Source organism: Alligator sinensis, unplaced genomic scaffold, assembly GCF_000455745.1.
Source record: "Alligator sinensis unplaced genomic scaffold, ASM45574v1 scaffold267_1, whole genome shotgun sequence".
NCBI classification, from domain to species: Eukaryota; Metazoa; Chordata; order Crocodylia; family Alligatoridae; genus Alligator; species Alligator sinensis.
This window is the reverse complement of record NW_005842100.1, coordinates 977911-1002252: the sequence shown is the minus strand read 5'-3', so window position 1 is coordinate 1002252 and position 24342 is coordinate 977911. Positions and strand designations below refer to the sequence as shown.

Sequence of the window (24342 nt, the reverse complement as noted above, 5' to 3'; positions counted from 1 at the left end):
TGCCCCATGGACATTTAGAAATGCATTACACCATAAACTGGCTTTAATGTGTGACCAGGTTACAATCTATAGGACAACTAATACCTTAATCACATCCTAAATGTAACTGGTCCCAAGGCCCTAAGTGTGCTAATATTGCATTGCATTCTTAAAAAATCCCACAGAGCCCGAGTTTGACAACACCCCGATTGAAAATCATTGTGCAAATCATTGGGTCAGTTTCTGCAGTGCTTAGCTTGAAGTTCAGTGAGAACCAATGGAAAAGATTCTGAAGTACATCTGGGAAAGTCCACTCACAATTAGAAAAGTGGTAAGAACCTCCGTTGCAATTACTTTGCTAGGCAGTACTTAAAAAGTAAGAATTGTAAGGACTTAACATCCACGAGAATTAATTTAATACTATGCATTGGGTTCAATTTTCAAGAGTGCTTAATTTTCACTTTAGATATTTAAATCCTGTTTTGGGCTAGTCTTAATTCCAAGACTGCAATCCATATGGATTCCTTTTAACCACAGTTAGGTAACCAAGACCCACAGGATGCACAAGCTTTCACTATTAAAGCACCTCTGCAACTGAAGTTCTGTTCTGCATATACTCCAGGTGCAACCATTTTATGTCCAGGAAAGAGGAGGATTTCAGATGCACCTTTCTTCAGTGCTAGCTTAACCATCACCTGCTCAGCACGAAGGTTATTTTGATTCCCCATTCCTAAACACCTCTCTTTCCCCATTCATTGTATAGAGAACTTAGGGGGCTAATGGAGATTAGTAAATACTCCAGGGGGCTGATGCCTAAAAGTTAGAATGGTAATGCCAAATATCACCATGCCTAATAGTCTTTAAGTGGATCTGACCCTTTGGCACTTAGGCCAAACTCACTCATTGTACCACATGGATGTATTCCACTGTGTGTGTTTTGCTGCTAGACACCAATACGCTTTTGGTGACAGCATTAAACAAGTCTGTCTTGGCCTCATTGAAATGGGGGAAAAAAAAGAGGGAAAAAAGGCCGCATGTTATATCTAAAGTATAGTTCATATCTTCACATTTGATGTTGAAAACAACTTTTAAGATATTTTAAAATGTAAGTAGTTTTGGTTTAGGGCTTTAATTGCCTTTATACAGGCTATTTAACCTACTGGTACTGTGTGTCATCTGTAAAGGAAAGCTAGTCATGAATCAGGGACTTCAAAATGTGGTGGGGGAACTGCCTTGATTTCAGCCAGAAAGAAAGTTAAAACAGCTGTTGGTCACTTTCCGATTCTGGCATACAAGCTACTACTCTAAAGGCCCTGGAGATCTTCAAAAGGAGCCTGGATGCACATCTTGCTGGGGTTATTTGACCCCCAGCAGTCTTTCCTGCCCAGAGCAGGGGGCCTGGACCCAATGATTTCACGAGGTCCCTTCCAGCCCTAAACTTCTGTGAATGTATGTGACTGCAAATGTATTTCCCTTTGATTTACATATGCCAGTTACCAAAAAGGAAAGCAATTTAAACATCCGAGTTTAAAAATATCGCTCTGGTAGAACGTTATCTTTGTCCAAACCTGTTAGACCATGCAAGCAGGTCTGTGTGTAATGAGGAAAGATGTTCAACATGGAAGTAGCAGTGGTTTGACTGTAGCCTATTACACCAATGTTGCATTTTTTCAAAACTTGTCTCATGATTAGAAAGCTCTCTGGCTACTCACATTTTTAAACACATAATTTCTGAGTTAAGTGAAGTCGCACACAAAATTCACCACTCACTTATCTGACTCCCTGTGGATCCTGGGATGAGTCACTTCACCTCTCCATGAGCCAGCCTCCCTGTAAAATGATACCCATAGTTATCGAGTAGTATATTATAAGGGTTGGGATACAGAACTTTGATGCTTCTGCAACTTAGCTGTTATTCCTTACTCCTTGCACCTCTAGGATTCCCGGTTGGCTTCAGTGAGTAACCAAATAAAGAGCAACAGTTTTTCAATCAAACTCCTTCCCTGTGAGCCTTAAAGAGAAGGCATTTCTTTTGGAAGTTTTTGCCTGCCAAAGGGTAGCAAGGTGAAAAAGAACTTAATAGTATCTGCCCTGTTGTAGTTAGGTTTGCTAAGGTCTTGATTCACTAGGATCTTGTTTCTTTTCTTGCACTGGTTTTACACTGCTATTCTTCCATTAAGCTTCAGAGGGCTTATTCAAGATGAAGTAGTGTGAGTAATAAAAGCCTCCGAAACCAGTGGCTACAACCCTCTGTCATATGAAAAGGTAATGACCTTTAACTGAAGCCAGATCACGTCTCATTTCTTACCAGAATTCCTATATGTCAGATCTCTGTTACAGTGAAACACATTATGTGTACAACCTCCACCTCAAAAGAAAACTAAAAGAGCCCCCGAGAGAGCATCAAATATGTCATGAGCCAAACAGAAACTTCCCATGCTTGAGTCAGGGTTCTGAGATTTCTCATAAGAGATAACTCTTCTAGAGCTCACCATTCTCTTGGGATCTTTTAAGTTCTGTAGCAGATTTCATCTAAAAAAAAAGTACTTTCTTATTTCTACTGATGCTGCAGAGATCAAAGACAACCTAGTAAACCTCACAGATTGAATTCCAATTCCACATATGGAAGGGAAGGTAGTTATTTTTTTCCAAACTAATACACAAAGTAAAATATAGAGAAGAATCGGTTTACAGAAGAATGTATCATTTACCATGGCAAGGTTACTGTGTGCATGTGCCAGTTGCTTAACTGCTGCTTTATCACTGAAGTTGCTCTTTTTAGAACAATCCAGCTCAGAGCCAGAAGACAGCATGTAATAACTTGTGACAAGGTTTTGAACATGAAGTCTTTATCAATGCCAACTACAATAACCCTGCAACGTGCAGAGGCTATTTTGGGAAAAGCACCTTATTATTTTGGAGATCTTTCTGAACATCCCAGTCAGAAATGCCTGACCCAGCCTTAGGCAAACAAGGTTCTTTGGATAAATGTGATCTCTATTATTTGTTTTAAGTTGTTCTGAAAACTATTCTGCTGATAATTAGCTAAAATACAGACTGAAAAAGAAAATATACAAGAAAAATGGAAAAGTTTTTTTAACCTCATTGACATTGTATCCCAATTCATGAGATTTGGGCTGTAGCCACAAGAAGACATATTACTTTGGGGAAGAGGAGGGTGTTAAATTTTCCAGTGATTTGGATACCTACAGCATGTCTGGAAGGCCTCTCTGACACCGGGCCCACCACCCACAAAGCCCCACCTACTCAAGGATGCCAGGAATCAGGAACTGTGCAGAATAGGCAGTTTGGAGTGACCCTGACTGCTTGCCCCCAAGGCCATGTTACTGTTTTCTGTTTCGAAAGAGTGAAAGCAGCACTGGAGGGCCAGGGATGGGGATGGTTCAGGTTCATTGTTATCCACTACTCTACAAGATTAGAGTTCTGTTGAGCCTGACTGGGAGCAAGTGGGAAGGGCTTTATTTTTTTTTCCCTCAGCCAAAGATAGAGTTGAGAAGTCAATGGTACAGGCATGGCCTAAGTCAACTGGGTAGGTCTGAAAAATCTGCTCTTGGACAGCAGTGAGACTTTGCAGATTGATTACATTTAAAATGAGTAACTTACTCCATAACGGCAAAGTCAACCTTGGACACAGATATATCAAAACTGCTGGTGGAGTCCCTTAAAACCACTCGAGAAGGGAGCCATGTGAAAAATGTAGAAAGTGGGAAGATTTTTCATTTCACTAGGAGGTTGGTGGCTGTTGATGCTCTGAAACCAAGGAGAGCATGAAAATCACATCAACTGCCAAGCCAAGCCAACAACTGTTAAGCTTGCAGATCTTGTGGGCAACAACTCAAATAACTAGAACACATATTTAAAATGGTCACAACCATGACTGAAAGAGAGAGAGAATCAGAAATATGAAAAAGGAAGCAAGTCATGAGGAGACGACAGGTCTCCACTGTATAGAAGTGTGTCAAAGAAATCAGAGAACCGAGATTTTTGTTATTATTATTAGTGATATTACAATCTCTACTGAAAGACTGAAAACTGAGTCCTCTGCTATGGATATGCTGTGCTAAATTCTGTGGGCCTTTAAGACTGCTTTCTGCTGCTTTGAGGGCACAAAATGGTTTTAATAGTCAGTTTGACAACTCTGGGGATTTTCCCATACATGAGAATCCTAAAATCAGCTGCTTCATATTCTAAGGCCAAGCATATGAGGCATACCTCCTCATACAGCTAAGGAAGGATGAGTTACCTTGTACACGGGATCACTGGCACTGGATACAATTTAGAGCTCCGAGGTACAGTCAAGGACATGGCCCCCCTAAAGTCCTGATACAAGGCAAAATGTGACACCACTCATTTGATGGGCTCTTACCAGTGCTGACTGAAGTTCAATAACAAGTGCAGGAAAACACACTCTATAACCACACATTAGAGCTGAACCTTCTTCTGTTCCTCCTTAATGGCAAGAGAATGTCCAACAGTTTTCAATGGGAGATAGGTGCCTAATCCACTTAGGCATCTAGTGGAATGCAAATGTATCTGTTTGCACCTTAGGGCCATGTCCGGACAAGAGCAGACATTTGTTTCCCCAGGGACAGGTAGCGGCAGCACACCTCATGCTGCTGATACTTGTCCCCAGGGAACGCCCATGACATGCGCGCTCTTATCTGGGGTCCTGGGGGCCTCGGACAGCTACAGCCATGGCACCCCTGCAGCTGGGAGCCTGGCTGGCAGCCAGAGTGTAGCTCCAGCTGGCCAGGCTCTAGTTTTGAGCTGTGCACACTCCACCACATGCGCTGCCCCACTTTTTTTTGGTGTGGTTTTTTTTTGACCCTGGGATCTCCCAGGGTCAAAAAAACCCACAGCATCCGGAATGCCTGCATGTGCGGCGCTGCAGATGGGTCTGTGGCACCACATACTGAACGTCCATGCTCATCTGCCTGCAGCATAGGTGTCCAAATTTGTTTCTTAATTTGCCACAAAGATATGAGTTCTTAGTAACTGTAGGAAAGGCAGAACAAAACAAGCCATTTAAGGAAGCTATAGAATTTCCTATTGGAGGTTTTCAAAAAGAGGGTAGATAGGCATCTGTCTGGGATGGGTTGAGTATAGCAAAACATTCCTCTCTGTAAGAGGTTGGAGTAGATTGTCTCCTCCAACCCTGTCATTCCAGTTTCCATATTTATTCCCATATTACACACATTTCCCTAAAATCAGCCCTCCAAAATTGGGAGAACATGTCTAAAGCAGAGAAGCTGATTTTCTGCACTGCAACTGAAGCATGTAATAGCTTCTTGTAATGGCTGTCATGGGTTATGCTTCTCTCCCAGCCCAGTGCAGCCTTCAGTGTCACAGTTTTAACCCTATTACAGCTGCGGAGCAGTGGAACTTTAGTTCTGAAGCTGCAGCTAGAGACTGAGTGATGCTGAAGAGTGGCCTCCACCCATCCTGCCTGAGGCCAGCATTCAGCCATGTTGAGCCCATGCTGTGGAAGTTAACATTCAGAAAAAATCTTTTTTTAATTTTTTATTTCATTCTTCCTTCCCTAAATAAAGCATGTGTATTATTTGAGATGGTGTGTATGCAAGTAAATTTGGTTGTATAAATAATCTCATCTGTGTTTTTAAGGCAATATATTTTCTTTGATTTGTGCTGGCTAATTTCCTTCAGTTGTGACTAACTACATTTATAATTGTAACTGTCTAGTTATATTGTTGCTTCTAAAAGTAATGGGCAGTTTTTCAAAGCAATGAAAAAAAATTAACTATGCTCTGCAAGTTACTTCATACCGGTAGCCCCCCTAGTCCCAAAAGACTTGTTAGGCAGCTGCAAATTCTCTTGCCCTGGCCATTAACAATTATACACTAATCAACTCACAACCTTTCCCCCATTTCTTTAAGTCTTATTGTGTTCAGACACCACTTCATTCAGTCACCTCTTGTAGTGAGTCATTCCCTTCCCATATAACTAGGTCACTATAAGTATTTATTTTCTTAAGTGTAGAACTATTTAGAGCCTACAGTTAACACCGTTTTTGACAGTGCAGTTATCATAAACAGTGAACTCAGCTCCTTTCCTTTATGCTCCCATGACAGACAGAGATAAGCAGTAGAGAGTGTATTAAAACATGATTAGGAACATTCAGAGAACCAGTCTGATGGACTAGCTAACCGACAGAAGTAGCTACTTTTGGACTGCTCCCTACCTATAAATATGAGATCAGAAGGTTGTAGCCCTTTTACAAACTTATGTACCAATTGTAAAAAAAAAACTGATACAATTCTGAAATTTTAAATAAAAACTTAACACTTAAAAAGCACTTTTTCATCTTCATATGCTAATTAACAAGTGAATCCAATCCTTCTAACACTCTTGGAAAATCAGTATGTATCAGTTAATAGTGCAACCAGTTTTATGGAAGAAGAGACTATAGCACAAATTGATTAAGTGACTTGCAAGACAAGCAAGTCAGTGTCAGAGGCAGAACTAGAAACCAGGAGATTCTGGGTCCTGAGTTCAGTGTAGAGGTCACAAGACATCATTATTCATTTCTTAGCAAAATAAAATAAATAAATACACAAAAATCCCAAGCACAGACAAAAGGACCAGTACATTCAGGAAATAAAGAATGGCACATGTCTTTTCACTTCAAGGTGATTAGCTCAGTTCTGATCCCAGGCTCTCTCTGCATTGCCAAGTTGAAAGCCGGATGGCCTGCAGGTCCAAAGCTAGGGCCAACAATCGGCTGATCATCCATTCCAGCCCCAGGCCTGCCACACATTCAATTTAAGGCACCATACAAATCAGCCATATAATACAGAACATTTTTATGTAGAACATTTTTATGACTGGTTTGCCATTACGTATTGCTTTAAATTGGGTGCAAATGTAACACCCTTGCCACTTACACCACAATTAACAGGTTAATTGTAGCATAAATATAAAGCATAGAGGTGGTCTAGGAGTTCTTTTCATTAAAGACCTTGGCACAAAAATATAGGAAATTTGTTGATGGCACAATTGTTGAAGGCAGGGTAGATATGCCCCTTTATAGCTGTGAACAGATGGGCGAAAAATAGAGTATGAGACAAAAATACAAAAGAAAAGGGTTGAGGGGAGGGAGAGCAAGCTAGTTGTGATAGTCAATACAAAAGACTGGGGTATCATACAGAAAGAATGACTTACCTAGAGGACAGGAGTAACAGAGGTAGGTTGGAATTCTATAGTACAAAATGCAAGGTTTTGCACCAGAGGACTAATAGCCAAAATTAAAATTCTACACTCCAAACTCATCTATTGGAAGTGACTGAGCAGACGGAAGAGGACCTAGGGTACTAGCTGATCACGGGATGACTATGTACTGTGTATGTGCTGTAACCATGAAAAGGGGAAAAACAATCCTAGGACGCATTAGCTGAGGTGTTCCCCACTAGGCAGAAGCATTAGTGCATTGGTAAGACTTCATTAAACACAGTATACTGGCCACTCATGTTCAAGAAAGCTTAATTTATATTGAAATTGCTGCAGAGAAGGACTATTAGGATAATCAGGGAAGTGGAGCGCTGATCATGTGAGAGTAGATAAAGCCTAGGAATGGAGAGCCAAGCAAAATGAAGGCCAAGAGGGAACACAATTGATCTCTAGAAATATACAGGGGTAGAGAAGTAAACACCAAGGAGGGAGAAGAGCTATGCAAGCTAAAGGACAATGGTGGCATGAGAACAAATGGATATGAACTGGCGAGGAATAAATTTCAATTTATTTGAAGTTTCCTAACCAACAGAACAATGACGCTCTAAAACAGTTTTCCTGTTTGCATAGTGGCAGCAAATTCTACTTAGTTTTAGGAGATGGAGCTCAATTTATGACAAGTGATTTTATGGCATAGTATCTCCAATAGGAAGGTACCAGATTCTGGTCAGGTAAATCCTTTTTTTTTTTTTTTTTTTTGTATCCTATGCTCCTATGAGTATTCCACTGGTAGAAATAAGATCAGTTAGATCTAAGAATCACCCATTCTTTAAAACCTAATGGATTGGTACTTGCTATATCTTTTGGAGGTAATTCTCTTCAAGGTGCTCTCCAGAAGGAAAAAGGACACAACTGCTACTTAAAGCCGAGTACTCAAAAATCAGGTACTACAAAGTGATAGCAAGAATAAATGAAAGCTGAGATGCACAGTAGCAAGAATTAACTTTAGAAAGAAGGGGAGATCTTAGAACCAGGAGAATCTTTACTCAGAACTGCCAAATAAAATACTCTTACTATTCAAGACAGATTTAAATGGAATGGCCCAGAGGAACAGGAAACCATCACTGTCAGAATCAAGATAGTCTGTAGACCAGGTGAAACACTTCAGTGGAGAAGTAGGGAGTCTACACTTAAACCCTGATCCTACAAACTTCTATCCCTATGAGGAATTCTTACTTTCATAATGTTTCATCAAATTTAATGGGATTGTGCCCATTAGTAAGAATGATTCACATGAAAAATAGTTGGTAGGAGTATTCCTGTGAACTCTTGTAAGTAGTTACCAAACTGGTCCTCAGGAGGATGAATGTCTACTATAAAAGGGAGTTAGAGATAAACTCTAGACCATTGGAAAGACTGAGTTGTGTTACACAGAAAAGATCATGCGGAGGGCCAGATTAATCTCCTGACTATAGGGCAAAAGGCTCCACCTTTCCTTAGTTCTGAGGGTTAAGTGAAGGGCAATTGTTCTGAACTGTTAAAAGTAACAGTAAACTATCAGTTCAAAAGTTATGGTGATGCAGAGTCCAAGTGGGGAAACTATAAACCAACAAAGGAAGAGGAGAGAAATTATAATCTATACATAGCAGAAACCACCTAGAGGCAAGCTGTGTATACAGTTGTGTAGCAAGTTATTCTCCCTCTGGTAAAAATGTGTATTTTCAAACTATGTCTGTTTTGCACCAGAACAAATACCAAACTTCCAAAGTTTTTAAAGGTGTGACACCCTACCCATAATAGCAAATAGTCCAAGAATTAGGTCAAATCACTAGTGATGTGGACAACTATGGTTCAATTCTCTGTTCCAATGATTTGTTACACATTGCACTTTGAGTTGCTCAAAATTTGATCGGTGCTAGCTCAAGTTTGGAGCAGTCACATCTTAAGGATAAAAACTAGGGCTGTGTGAAACACCTGTGTTTCGTTTCGGTTTTGGATTCGGTGTTTCAACAGGACAGTGATTTGTTTCGGCATTTTGAATCGGTTTCATTTCATTTCAGCTGAAACTGTTTTGACGCTGTTTTGGTGTTTCAGCCATAGGCTACAATGGGGAATGACTAAAATGCCTACACCTTTGTCATTTCTTGTCCGATTCTGATGAAAATTGCAAGAATGGTAGCCCCTTCTGAGGGTGTGAAGGCTGCCAAGTTTCAAGGAGATAGGTGCAGGGTTTTCTGGGAAACTGCACCTCAAGGTGCTGACAAGCAAAACTCGTGACGTGTGTGTGTGTGTGTGTGTGTGTGTGTGTGTGTGTGAGAGAGAGAGAGAGAGAGAGAGAGAGAGAGGCGGAGCAAGGTGAAAATAGTGGGCATGGTAGCCCTTGCTGAGGCCATGAAGCCTGAAGCCTGCCACATTTCAAGGAAATAGGTGCAGGGGTTTCTGGGAAACTGCACTTTGTCACAGAGTAGGGTCCCTAGAGATGGCCATGATACCCCTAGGGCCCTGTGACTGTGCCAGCTCTGCCCTGAGGGTGCCTTCTCTTCCCACCTGCCACTATATCTTGTTGGAAAAGATAACAGATAGAGAAGCTGCCCTCAAGCTTCAGCTCAGTCACAGTCCTAATGGACCTCACTAAACCCTATAGGTTCTTGAACCCCTTGCTGGGACCCTCTCTAAGTAGGTGCCTCAAAGGGACAACCTAAGCCTTATGGGCTAGATGCATGGCTCCAACCACCCTTTACCATGCCCCAAGCCTCACAGACAGTATATCGATATCATCCCTGTAATGAGGTCTCGGTTTCACTCTACCTCCTATTGTTGCTGGGCTCTCTATGCCCCTGTTGCTGTGCCCACACTGGCACTAGGGCCTCTACACGACATGGTAGTGTGCCCCAATGCGGTCTCCTCCCCTACAGCCTCAGTCCAGTCCATCACTTTAAATAACAACAGGTAAGCAGCACAGAAGCACTAGCATCTCAGGCAGCCAAACACTCACAGAGCCTTTCTTTCCTTTCCTGCAGGAGCTTCTTCTCAAGCAGCTGCCAGAGAACTCTCCCTGCCAGCCCCAGCCCTGGGACTTATATGTGCCCAGGGCCTTGCCTCCTTCCAGTCAGCTGACTGGGGACAGGTGCTAGGGGTGTAAGTAGTAGTTGTGTTGGTATAAGGAAATGGCAGACAAGGTTCTTTGGGTTAATCTGATATCTTTTAGTGGACCAACCGACAGAGCCAACCTGAGCAGGGTACAGGGCCGGAGCAAATCAGCCCGCGTGGGGTCCCACCCCCGTCCCAATCCCACATGCCCCAGATGTGAAGAAGCCACCATCAGCAGTGGCTGCAGGGGGTGGGCATAGTGAGCAGCCAAACACGAAGCAGTCACCGCAGCCGCTCCACCCAGCTCCATGGGGCCCTCCAAAGTGCAAGGCCCAGGGCTGTTATCCCGATTCTCTCCCTGCTAGGGATTGCTCTGCCAGCTGAATAGGTGGAGAAAAATATCTTAGCAAGCTTTTGGGTTAAAAACCCTTCATCAGGCTGAGGAAGCACTTACAGTTGGTGTGTGTGCTCTTCCTGGATGGAAGGAATAGTAAAGAAACCAGAGGCTGCATGCAATGAAGGCAAGAAAGCCAGTCAATGAAAATGGAAATGGAGACATCAGGGGGTGAGGGACCAACAGGGGATGAGGGACAGGCTGGGATGGGGGGTGGGGGGAAGGGGCATGTAGCAGGTAAAAGTGGAGAGGTACCTGGGGAGTCAGATGTCCAACAGGTTGTAGTGTGTCAGAATAACAGTGTCTATACTGAGCCTACAAGTTGCTGTACCTTGGAGGTGGATGAAGAGCAGTTCAGAGGCTCATCTGTGAAAAGTGGTTTGTAAATTCAAACAAGCACTGAACCTTGCTAACCTCATCACCAGAAGCCAGCTTCCTACAGCCCAAAACACACCAAATGGATCCAGGCCATGCCATGACAATATATGCAAAAACCTGACAACAATATCTCTAGTATGGAGATATCTTCACAATACATACCTCCATTTTACTGATGGAAAATACGTAGGAGACACCAAGCAACAACTGCACACCAGAATGAGCACACACTGAAAATCTATCAAAGACAAGAACACCTAACTACCTGTCTCCAATCTCTCGGGCCTGATCCTCAAAGGGAATTTACAAACCACTTTTCATAGATGAGTCTATGAGCTTCACTTCATCAACCTCCTGGATACAAAAACTCATGGACTCAGTATAGATTTTGGAATTCTGACACACTATACCCTGTTGGATATCTTACTTTCCAGGTACCTCTCCAATTTTACCTGCTACATCCCTCTTCCCCCACCCCAGCCTGTCCCTCACCCCCTGATGCCTCCATTTCCATTTTCACTAACTGGCTTTCTTGCCTGCATTGCATGCCAGCTTCTGGCTTCCTTACTATTCCTTCCATCCAGGAAAAGCACACAGACCAACTGTAGGTGCTTCCTCAGCCTGACGAAGGATTTTTCAACCCAAAGGCTGGCATCCCAGGCAGCTAAGCTGAGCTCACCGGGAGCCTAACAACCCCACTGCAACCAGCAAGCCTCAGGCCTGTCAAAGATGTGATGGGCCTGGACTTTCCCAAGCCAGGACTGTGCATGCATGTGGTGGCTGGAGGTTACAAGGCACCTTCTACCCACCTTTCACCAGGGAAGTCCTCAGTCCTGGCATTTCCTGGGGCTGCCGCACTACCAGCAGTCCCACCAGGCTTCCTAACCCTGATTCGTGTAGCCAGATGGAGTTCAGTTGTAGCCTTGGTTGATACATTATAATCTGCCTGGCAACTGACTCCCCAGCCCAGCCCAGCCCCTGGCTTCTTTACTTTTCATTCCATCCAGGAAGAGCACACACCAACTGCTAAAACTTCCTTAGCCTGACGAAGGGTTTTTGAACTCGAAAGCTTGCTTAATAACTATTCTCCAACTATTTGGGTTGGTCTAATAAAAGATATCAAATTCACCCAAGGAACCTTGTCTGGACTCAATATAGACATTGGAATTCTGACATACTACAACCTGCCAGACATCTGACTCCCCAGGTACCTCTCCACTTTTACCTGCTAAATCCTCCTTCCCCACAACCCAAGTCTACCCGTCACCCTCTGACACCTCCATTTCCATATTCACTGACTAGCTTTCTTGCCTCATTGCATGCAGGCCTTTGGCTTCTTTACTATTCCTTCCATCCAGGAAGAGCACACACACACCAACTGCAGATGCTTCCTCAGCCTGATGAACGGTTTTTCAACCTGAAAGCTTGCCAAGATATTTCTCCAACTATTCAGTTGGTCTACTAAAAGATATCAGATTGTCCCAAAGACCCTTGTCTGCCTGTGTGCCTCCCCTACACTTTGGCCCATGCCTCGCAGATGGCATCCCAGGCAGCTAAGTTGAACTCACCTGGAGCCTCACGACTCCACTGCAACCAGCAAGCCTCAGGCCTCTCAAAGATCTTAGAGGTCTGGGCTTTCCCCAGCCAGGACTGTGCGTGCATGTGGTGGCTGGAGGTTATAAGGCACCTTCTACCCTCCTTTTCTTGGTCCTGGCATTTCCTGGGGGCTGCCACACCGCTGGCAGTCCCACCAGGCCTCCCAACCCTGGCAGGGTGCAGTTTTAGGTCATGCCCAGGACCTGGGGCTGCCTCCTTCCCCATAGACCCATCCCATACCTCCAAGTTTGTCCTGCCATGGGAGCTCAACAGGGACATGTTCTTCCCCTGCTGGCTGGTGATGCAGCAAGTGCCGCCTCCAGCTCAGAGTGGGGCATTAAATAGGTCAGAAACCAGAAGCCAAAAGGAAATAGGTGCAGATGGAGTGAGGAGGGTGGCACTCACTCCATCTGCACCTGGAACTTGGGGAACCCCAGCAGCGGGAGGTTCACCTTGAGGAACACCAGCTGCTCTACCATACCAGGATCCAAAGAGGTGTGGTGGGGTTTCACAATATCACCAGCAATGCTGAACACCCTCTCGATTGGAACACTGGTCAGTGGACAGGACACGTGTTCCCAGGCAACTGTGGCCAGATCCTGCCACATCTGGCTGTAGCTTGCCCAGTAGACCAAGGGGTCGCACAGCAGCAGTTCCACATCCTCGGCAAGATAGGCAGCCACCAAGGCCTGAGCGCTACCTGCCTGATGGTGGGGTCTGGTGCTTCTGGACCCCACCATGGAAGCCATGCCCTTGACCCACATTGGCAGCACGAATGGTGGAGGAGGAGACTGGCTGGTAGATGGTGTGCTGGCATGGGGCAGTGGACCTCTCTTCCACATGCTCCCACCTCTGGTCTTTTGCCTCCATGACTCTGTTCACCAGCACCTCAGTCCAGTGATCCAGGGTTCTGCTGCCGCATACACTCCCCTTCACCCTTGAGTCACACACAGTGGCCAGCATGTGGACCGTACTGGACCGCAAGGGATCAAGCCATTTTCTGATGCCCTCCTTCAGCTGCCTCGCCAGTGCCTGCACATCTGGTGACAGTGGCTTGCCCCACGCAGAAACACTGATCCCCTAGAAGTTCTCCACTTGGTTCAGAAGTTCCCTCACTACAGGGAGCAGTTGGCTAAGGAGGGCATTGACAGTGCTGAGGGTCTCAGTGGCCCCAAGGAAGGGCTTGAGGACCAGCAAGATCTGGGAGATGGTATCCCACTCATCTTTAAGGGGGCCACTGGGCCCAATCTCCCTGAGCAGGGCCATCTTATGGATGGCCTTCTGTTGCTCCACCAGCCTCTCAAGCATCAGGTATGTGGAGGTCCACCGAGTCTCCACATCTTGCATGATTTTGTGCTGCAGGATGTTCAGCTCTGCCTGTTTCTCCTGCAGCATCTTGCCCACCTTGATGCTCCAGTGGATGTAGCCTGCCACCTGCCTGCACCTGGAAATGAGCTTGTCCCTTCCGGGAAAGGAGACCTGGCTCTAGGGGAACTTTGAGGGGTGTGAAGCAGAAACTCTGCTTCCCCCTTCTGCCCAGAATTTCTTGTGCTATCAAGCTGAGGTTCCCTACTTCAAGATTGAGCTCCTCTAAGACTGGGAGTGGGAGGCTCATGCTGGGACATGCAATTGGGGTGGAGGAGGCTGTGCTGCTGGTGCTGGGGTTTATCATCATAGCTGATGTTAGAGGGGGTGCATCTGCAGGCACTGCTACAACCTCCTTGCTCCCAGTACCAGCAGAAGCCTCATGGCTGGTTGAAAAAAGGCTGCATCTCAGCTTGGGAACTGACACCTTTCCCTCTGCCCACTCTTACTCCCCTCCCGGATTTGGCAGTACTGGCCTTTCCAGTATGCTTCATGTTTTCCTGTGCTGGAAAAGGTGTCTGACTGTGTGTAGTTTGTGTATATGTAGGTATCTGTGTGTACAATCTTATCTAATCTATGCTGTGCTTTCCTGAACAATGTTCAGTGATCACACTGTCAGGCAAAACAGATTTCATTTTCTTCAGGTAAAAAAAAAATAATAATAATTTCAAAGGAATCGGTATAGGAAAAAAAGAAATGATATAGGGATAACAATACTAGTAATACTAGTAATGAAACTGTCAGTGTACGCTGTATCCTATCCAATCCTTTGCAAGTAGAAGATACACTCCCTAGCTAGACAGTAGCAGCTAGAAAGCAGTCAGAGTCAGTGCCTTTCAGATGCTGGTTTCTAGCAAGAGAAAGACAGACAAAAGCTGACAACTTTGGTACTCACAGGCTTATAGGTGGTCTTCAAATTTTTTAGGTCCCTCCCCCCAGAGCACTCGGATTGGAAGGGACCTCAGAGACAGTTGGCAGACACTGACCATCTACAGATGTCAGTCTGTTCCCTGCTTCTTTCCCCTCCCTCGCCTTATTTTCTCTGTCCCTGCAACCTCAGCTTCGAAACACCTTTGAAACGCCAAAACATATTTGAAATGTTTCAACTTGTTTCGTTTCATTGCAAATGTTTCAACGTGTCTCCCATTTCATTTCGGATTTGGAGTTTCAAGCATTTAAATGCTCAAAACACCACTGAAACCAAACAGCGGTAAAAATTTTGCACAGCCCTAATAAAAACCTTTTCTAACTGCGTCACCTGCACAGCTGACTTGTCACAGAGTTAATGGGATGGGGATGGGTAATCAAATGGAAGGTGGTTTTCTAATGAGGGTCGGGAAAGGGTGGTGAAATAAAGGAAGCCAGCCACTGAAAATTAAAATAAAAAGAAGTTAAAAAAAATTAAAAGAAATAAAGAGGAAGTAAATTAAAAAAGGTCTCACATCATAATACACTGGGATTGTAGTGTGGGACGTCCTGATTATGCTTCCCGCTGTGGCTGGGAGGTGGGATCAGTGAGGGAAGATGATTTGTGGGAGCTATTGCCCCTGCCCCAGGAAGGAAGCCCCAGTTCATTGGAACCTGATCTGGCACCCTACTTTGTTCCTCCCCCCCCGCATCTCCCCTAGACCCCACTCCTGGACCCATCTATGCCCTTCAACCTGGCAAGCTAGCATGTGCTCTGCAGGTTGTTTGCATGGGGTTGCACTCCTGGGGGTGGGAAGGTCATACCCCGAAGGGCTGGTGGAGCATTTGTCTTGGTTCCAAAATCTCCCCATGGGCAGTAGAGTTCAGCGGTGGAAAGTTTGTCCCCATGGTACAGCATGGTGGGGGAGGGGATACTGCATCCTGGGATGCTGGAGGACCGCAACTTGGGTGGCTCATCTGTGGGGAATGGCCACACATAAAGGGAGCATGATCTGGGTAACATGTATCATAGATAAACCTGCCCTATAGAGGTGTAACTTTAAGCTACCCAAACTGTGCGTAAAACTAGTCTATTAATATGTGGACAATCCAGGGATTAAGAGCTGCAGGAGCTGCCTAAAATTAAATGTGTAACAAGGCCCTTACATTATTCATATAAAGTAAAATAGCTGTAACAGGGAGACTGAAACTACTTCTTCCTCCTTAGCTCCTCCCTCCACCCCCATACATGATCCACGCACTCACCTGAGATGCAGGAGACCTGCAGTCTAAACAAGCAAAAGGAAGTTCTTGAAGTTGCATCGCCCCAATTCCAGAGGAGTGGGCTCTTGGCTATTCTGAAATATGTGCATCTCCAGAGGGAGACCAAGCCAGAGGGAATGTGGTCAGTAAGATGGACACCGTTCAGGGTCCTCAGCATGCATCTACCCCTACCATTGTCATGTCTATTTTGTCCAGAGACTCTTGAAAAGAAAGCACAAAATACTAATGGTGGGAAGATTGGAAGCCCTAACTCAAGGGACTCCTCCCTTCCATGACAGTACATTTCTCAATGAGCCATAAAGCCAGGTGACCTTGGGTTGCTTTCCTTCTGGCCCTAACGTATCTTCCACTCCTGGCTGTCCAATAGGGCAGTTCCAACAGGAGGGATGGAGGGCACTCTTGGCTCTGCTTAGCCCATGGTATGCTGGTTAGGGCATTTTGTGGGAAGTCCAAGATGTAGGCCCTTCTCAGTGAGAGGGGTGCCTAGAACCTGGGTCTCCCACTCTGGTCAAGTGCCCTAACCACTAGACTGTTAAGCAAAAGTGTAAGAGAAATCTCATCCTCTGTCATTTTTTAATGATTACATGGAGTTACATGCGTCCCCAGGAGGACTAGGTTCTAAAGTCTGTGCAAGTGACCCAAAATACTATTTACACAACCAAAGTTAACTTCTACTTTATTCATCTAGATTTGGATTTCTCTCTCTCTAGTTTAGGGGAATGGGCCTTTCCCTTTCATGATACCCATAATGACTGCAACCTCAGGACCCGGGCCATCCCTGTGGGGGCAAATCAGGGTGACCGCCCTGAGCCTCATGCTTTGGGGGGCCCCATGGACAGTGCCGTACAGGCCCCATTGCAGCCACCACGTGACACTGCCACTGCACGCCAATGGCTCGCCACCACCCTGCCCCCTCCACTCTGCCAGCTCTGGCTGCTCGCCACCGGGCCCTGCACAGGCTGATATGCCCTGGGCCCTGCCCACCCCTAGGGACAGCTCTGCTCAGGACTTAAGTAGGCACCTACAGGCATTTCTTGTACAACAAACAGATCCCAAAGAAATTAAAGGCCAGCAATGCCTGACAGTTGTTTGGTTCGGGCCTTGTTGTTGCAGTGAAGCAAAGAAATACTACTATTAAGATATTAAGGATTCTTTAACAATTGAGCATTTAGTTTGTTTGGTGATAAAATGTTACCCCACTTATCTGCACAGAAGCATCCAGCCACTTGAAACCTAAAAAAATGACTAATTATGACACACAAAACTGGTACTGAAGAACAGGGGCAAAAAACAAAAAAAAAATCAGTTACAATAAGGGGACAGGGGCACAGTAGCTAACCTTCACCAAGGCATTCTAGTGTAAACTTTCTCTCTCCATTCCCATGTATTAAAAGGAAAAGTAGAAGTCAGCAATTGATCATTAATTTAATATATTCTGCTATGTCAGGTATGCAGAGTTCAATGAGACAAATGGTTAGAAAGGGGGCATTTTTGTTAGGAAGATAATCTAGACACACTTTCTTATCTTTGCATGCAGGGTACTTCCTATTGACCTGTCTGTGATACTAGCTCTTTGAGAACATCCTGGTCTGGGCATCCATTCTTGTTCAGTCTGGAGAAGACTGAATTAGGTATTTTTCCAGCCAAAAGGGATAGCTTCCCAAAACAAAAACCACTATGCTCATACAGTTATGTTAGTGTTTACAAGGTGAAAAAGAATTGTATTTAAGCTTAGCACACTGCCCATAATTCACTGTTCACTTTTGGTCATTAACAGAAGATGCCAGTGATTTTATTTTTAATATACTGTAGCATGCGTGTGCATGTGCATGGAAGAATTTTCTGTGCAGAACTGATTTATTCGGATAGAAATATCAATGGCACAGATTGTGAACGAAAATCTAAAAAGTTGTCCAATACACAGAACATGAATTCATAGTACCAAATACACATGTATGCACATTAGCTCTGTACAATAAAGCAGAGCACTTACAATGCACTGTAGAAGCACTATGTTCACTGAATAATAATCATTCTCTATGGCTTCAGTATTCTCCTCTCCCATCTTGACACTATCTTACATAACAGCAGCCTCTGCTGGACAAGGCTGGAGAGTATTTTCTTTAACTGTAGCTCCCCCAAAGAAGTCCTAAACTGTCAAAACAGCCATGTTGATATTACTCAATTATACACCAGAGGTGGACTTGCATAAAAATCCATGAGGAGTCACAGAAAAAAAAAAACCTCTTCATTTTTGCTGGACTGTAAAACTTTCTTTGGAAGAATACCTTTTCTCTTGCAGTGCTGATTCTCAGTGTAATTCTATATACCACAAAACAAAGCGCAATAATAAATTTAGGATTTTTGTTTTTAAAAAATTATATAGCTATATCTATATCTAATTGGCAGCCAGTCTTGGGAGACCATATATATTGCACCTTTGGTGGGTTACCAAGTACCACCACAGCTTCTTGAGTGGCTGAGGAGTCCTGTGTGCAAAAAGTAGACCCTCCGGCAAGCTGCACATATAAATTTGGTTGAGCCTGTGCTGGCATGTTGAGTACAGTCTTGTCTTGCCTTCCTCTGACACCTCTTCTCTCTCAACACTGGCCCTCTCCATCTCAAAGTGATATAGGCCCTGCTTCACAGTGGCTTTCCATTCACAGAGGTTCAAAGCAATTGATACCCACAGTTGGACATCAACATGCAGTTCATGAAGGTTTTCTTGCAGACATCAGCAAAATGTAGTTTGGGCCATCCAAGTTGATGTTTGCCAGTGGCCAGCTCACCATAGAGTATGTCCTTGGGGATTCCACCATCGCTTATATGATTCACATGTCCTAACCAATTGAGGCGTCTGTCTCAGGAGCACAAACATACTGGGTAACTTGGTCCATTCCAGAACAGAGAAGTTGGAGATTTTTTTCACACCTTGTTATGTCCAGGATACAGCAGAGACATCAAAGATGGAAACTGTTCAGTTTTCTTTCTTCCTTGGCATAAGAAGTCCATGTTTCACTGCTCTACAATAGAGAGCTAAGTATGCAAGTGCTGTAGATGGACATCTTTGTCAATAGAGTGAGCACTCCATTTTTCCAAGCTCTCTTTTGACATTTAGCCATGGCATTGCCTGCCTTTCTGATGCAAATGTTAATTTTGCCTTCCAAGCCAAGATTCTGCAAGATGGTGGAGCCCAAGTAAGTGAATTTTTCAACTACTTCCAGGTTTTCATCATTTATTCTAACTTTAGGATGCAGTCAACTTGCTGACCCATGACTACGGTCTTCTTTAAGCTAATGGTCAAACCAAAATAGCCGCAAGCACAAAAAAAGCAACCCATGAGACTTTGCAGTCCTATTTCTGAATGACTAACAATTGTTGCATCATCGGTAAAGAGCATTTCACGGGCAAGAACTTCTGGGGTTTTCATTTGCACTTCAAGATGAGTGAGGTTAAAGCGTTTCCCGTCAGATCTGATCTGAAGGTATACTCTTTCCAAAGAGCCACTGAATGCATATTTGGAGTAGGACAGTAAAGAAAATTCCAAAAAGTGTTGGAGCTAGGACACAGCCCTGTTTGACACCACACTTGATTGCAAATTCTTCCTAACATAACCCATAGAACTGCACCATTCCATGCATACCAATGTAGAAGGACTTGATGATGCTCAGGTGCTTAGGAGGGCAGCCAATCTTCTTCAGGATTCAGAACAAACCATCTTTGCTGACAAGATCAAAAATTTGATGAGATCAATAAATGCTTTATACAGAGATTTCCTTTGTTCACAGCACTTTTATTGTATCCGTCTCAAGGAAAATATCATATCCATCGTGGATTACTTGGATCTGAAACCACATTGAGACTCGGGGTAGACTCTGTCCCACAAGGGTCTGCAGTCTTAGCAGGACGACTTGAGCAAACAGCTTCCCAATGATGCAAAGTAAGGACATACCGCAGTAGTTACTGCAGTCACTCGTATCACCTTTGCTTTTGTAGAGTGACTATGATTACATCCTTCATGCCTTGAGGAACTTCACCTTCTCTCCAACACATACATATTAATTTGTGCAGATGGGGAAGGAGAATGGATTCCCCATATTTAATTTCAACCAATATGCAATCTGCACCTGGGGCTTTACCACAAGCAAGCTGATCAATGGCTTTTTCTACTCCATCTATAGTAGGTTCATGGCCAAACACTGTCAGGGTTGAAAGGTCTTCAAGTACATAGAGAGGGGAGTCAAGGACCACATTTTTACAAGAGGAGAGTTCTGAGTAATGTTCAACCCGTCTGTTTATTGCAGTTATTGATGACTGCCTATGGAGGATTTTAAAGGGGTGTTCTTCCTCGGAACAGGCCTGAGAGCTTTCCTCATGCCCCATACATTGTTTGCTTGTCACCTCAGTCAGCATCTTCTTGGATATTTTCATACAGTTGTAGCCAGTAATCATTTGCACACTGTCTCGCTGTACGTTTTACCTTTTGCCGGATCTCTCAAAGCACCTGCAAATTGGAGTGGCTAACATTACACATATATTTAGGAAGAGCTGACCATTTCTTTTCTGTGAGTGGAATTATTTCAGATGAGTTCTCATTGAACCAGTCATTTGAGCTGCAATGCAAGGTACCACAAGAGTTGAAGGCAATTGCATAGATGGCTCCTTTGAGCTGAACCCATTTCCCCTCAGCAGTATTTCGTGGTTTAAGAGATGATAGAGCCCTGGAAAGAATTTTGATGAATTGAGAGACAGCTTTCCTCACATTTTTTGTAGTAGTTCGTGGCACACGATAGCAGTTTGCTCTCAAGTTGAATCTCTAAGTTCCAAGCACCCATTGAAGCAGCAGACTATGGTGGGGAAAACACCTTTTTGGTTGGGGGCTGCCCAGCTTGAGGCAGGCAGTAGTTTTCCAGTGAGGTTCAATGACCTCTCCCATCTTCAGAAACAATCCCTGGCACCTAGATCTACACCAATCAATCCATGACTTAACTGGTAACCATTGGCTCCCATTTGTTTCAACATGTTGGCAAATCTGGAGTAACCTCTCCAGGGTGCAAAAGCGTGGGCATTTTCTAGGTGATCAAGAGTTGCCCAAGTGTCAGAATCACACTCCCAACTTTTCCAGCTTATCCACTGGAAAGATAGAACCAATACGATGTGGAGCTGGGAAAGTTGTAGGAAAGAAGACTAAATAATTGCCTAACCAGTACCATTTTAGGGGCTCCACTCTGAATTTTCTTCAGGGTTTACTCCCTTAGCCTTCACCTCTCCCAAGGTAATGCTTGTGGTTACTGTCATCTTCTTCCACCAGCTTTGCTGTTGGGAAATATCTTCTTCTGCTGAAGCTGCCATTGTGATGACCAGAGGACAGCTCTTAATGACAAGAACAGTCCTCACTTACTAAGTTCAGCCCAGTTATAAAAGTGGTTTCCCAAGATGTGGCAAGTGGAGCCATTAGCATGAGCTGGATGCGAATGAGGACCAGTGATCCCAAACCACCTTAACAAAGTTTCAATGTTTGAGAAACAAAGGTTCTACCTCTCCTCAAACACCGCACACACCCCACTCCTCCTTTCCTCTGGCTTTCTTCTGTGTACCCGAGAAGGTGTGAAATTTATAGCTTAAAACAATGAAGAGAAGACTTATTTCTATATGTGAGGGAAATAGGAGGAAGGGGAGATTCCATCTTGTAAAGAAAGATGCTGATAAGATTTTAGCAAGTTTAGAGTTCCTTGAGCACTAATTCATCCCTGTGGGAATTAGTCCCCATTCTTACCCTAACCCCATGCTGTTTCATTGAAAAGTTTCATATCTCTAATGTCCATGTGAGGTTGTTTCCATTACAAGACCTCCGTGAAAGAGACTACTCTTGCTGGTTTTCATTATTATTGTTGAATAAACTTTTGGTGGAAGCAAATTTTTCAGCAATCCATAACTCCTTCAAATTTGACAGGAATCAAAAATCACAGTTAGAAAAATTAAATCCTGCTTTTGTTTCCTGAACTTAAACAACATGAATTTGACAGGTTTCTAAGTCTCATTAATATTACTGTTGTCTGACTCTGAATTAAACCTTGATGACTTATACTGTTTCATGACATTCATACTTTAATAGTAAAAAAAAAAAAATACTAGTTTTTTTGTGCCAACTCATGAAAAATTCATTTGAAAGAGCAATCTTTAATGTTTATAGTTCCATGAAAGCTGCTGAAGTAAAAACCTGAAAATACTGTGCATTGCAATATGCTTAGTAAACAGATAGTTACACATGGGACCAAATCCTCAATCCCTTTTAAAAATCACTTTGTACTACAAAGCTGCCTTAAATCAGCTTCCTGAGGCCTCCTACTTGCAAAGGAAGAATTCCCAAGTTATAGGTACACAAGACATTACTGGAAGACAGAGGAGATGGCCAGGGCATTTCTATCTTATATTAACCTGTTGCAATAACTTCTTGAAGCCATACATTTCCAGAAAACTTCAAGCACCCTGAGGTCCTTTCCAGGAGTGCTGAAGGTCAAGTTGACCTCTAACTGACACAGTTCCAAAGCACCATAATACTAAAGAAACCCCACCTTGTGCTCATACCTTCCAAGTCCGGTTTGGACACTCCTGAAGATGTGGCTCAAAACAAGTGGCAAAGCTTTAGTTTCAGGAGTTGATGCTTTGTTCAGGCTTTTGTCTAATAACCCTGCAGCTACAATAAGAAGCAAAGCTGAGTTGTGATATCAAGTTGGCCTGTGTTGATCTCTCCAGATTAGATAAGCGAGCCTCAGGAAACAGTCCTTGTTCAGACCCAAAAGCAAACCTTCAAAAACTTAAGCAATACTCCTCCTCCCAAAATACTCCTGGAACTAGCCCAGTCATCTAGCTCTCAGTTCAGCATGTTTTTAAAAGCTTTGTTGAAGTGTTTTGCTGAACTGGGGTCTCATACCCATGAGTCCTTCTTTCCCGTCCTCACTCACATCTGCTTCCCTTTCCCATCCAGTCCAATAGCCCTTTTAATGAAAAAGCCTCTGTACCCAACAGCCATCTAGTCTCCATCATTCTACAGAATCCTGATGGGTCCTCCTTTCAAATTTCACATCCCAGGAAAGAGAAGCAGAAGAAAGAACTAGTTCAGGTTCAACAGAGGGAAGACAGATGTGCTGGAAGTTCATTAGAAGTAAAGGAGACAAGGACTGGTGAACAATTTAGTTGAATTGAGTTGAGCTAGTTTCAGAGGTTCTGGTTTGAGAAAAAGTTCAGTTTACTTATCCCACCTTAAGTCCCCATATGATCTCATGGGACACACCCAGAAAAGTGTGCACATGTCTGTTGTTCACCTCAAGGCAGCACTGTATCAAATCCTGGTATCAACAAAAAAAAAAAAAAAAATACCCGTTGGGGGGAAAAAAAACCCCCGGGGGGGGGGGGGGGGGAAAAACACTCCTGGAGCATGCCCTGAAGCAACTAGAGTCTGGATCCTCCAGAGAGACACTCTGGTACCCGGCCAGCATGTCTCTATGCCTGCCCCCTTCCCCTGCTGTTGCAGCATGCTGGCTCAGCATGCTGGGGCAAATAGGAGTGGGGCAAGGCTGCAGCGGTGACCCTGACCCAGGTACTGGCCCTGGTAAGTAGGGACATGGGGGTGGGGAAGCTGTGGGTAGGATTGTGTGTGGGAGGACTGTGTGTGTATGGGGGGAGAGGGGTACCAAATGGGAGGGGTGGGCCCCTGCCTACCTGCCTCCTGCATGGCAAGCAGCGCCCCCAACAGCAGCAGCTGCCATCAGGCACTCAGGGCCTACTGCTGGCAGAGCCCCCCACATGGCACAGTATGGCTCTGGTCGCTTGAGACCCAGCACCACCTATGCCACATGTCACAGGCCCAGCCCAACCCAGCCCAGCCCAGGGGCGTGAACCTTTGGGCACAACCGGGCCACTCTTGCTGTCACCTGGGGTCCCGGTGGCACTGCACCCAGGGGCCATGCATCAGGCCAGGCTGGGCCCTGTCTCCATGGAGCTGGCCCAGTCCAACGGCATGTGGGGCACTTGGAGGCAAGACCCAACCTGGTCCAATGTGCAGCCCATGTGTGCGGTGCCTGAAGCCCAGGTGACAGCAAGAGTGGCCTGGTCCTACCTGAAGGCACACGCCCCTGGGCTGG

The 24342-nt window shown here is 44.5% G+C and overlaps 1 long non-coding RNA gene across 1 annotated transcript in view; it reads right to left on the bottom strand.

Moving 5' to 3' along the window:
* Positions 1–24342, bottom strand: part of LOC102385674 — an 87829-nt gene that overhangs the window by 44370 nt on the left and 19117 nt on the right. Inside the window, exon 2 of the long non-coding RNA XR_323911.3 lies at positions 1750–1809. This is a non-coding gene — a long non-coding RNA (uncharacterized LOC102385674). The remainder of the gene's footprint in view (positions 1–1749; positions 1810–24342) is intronic.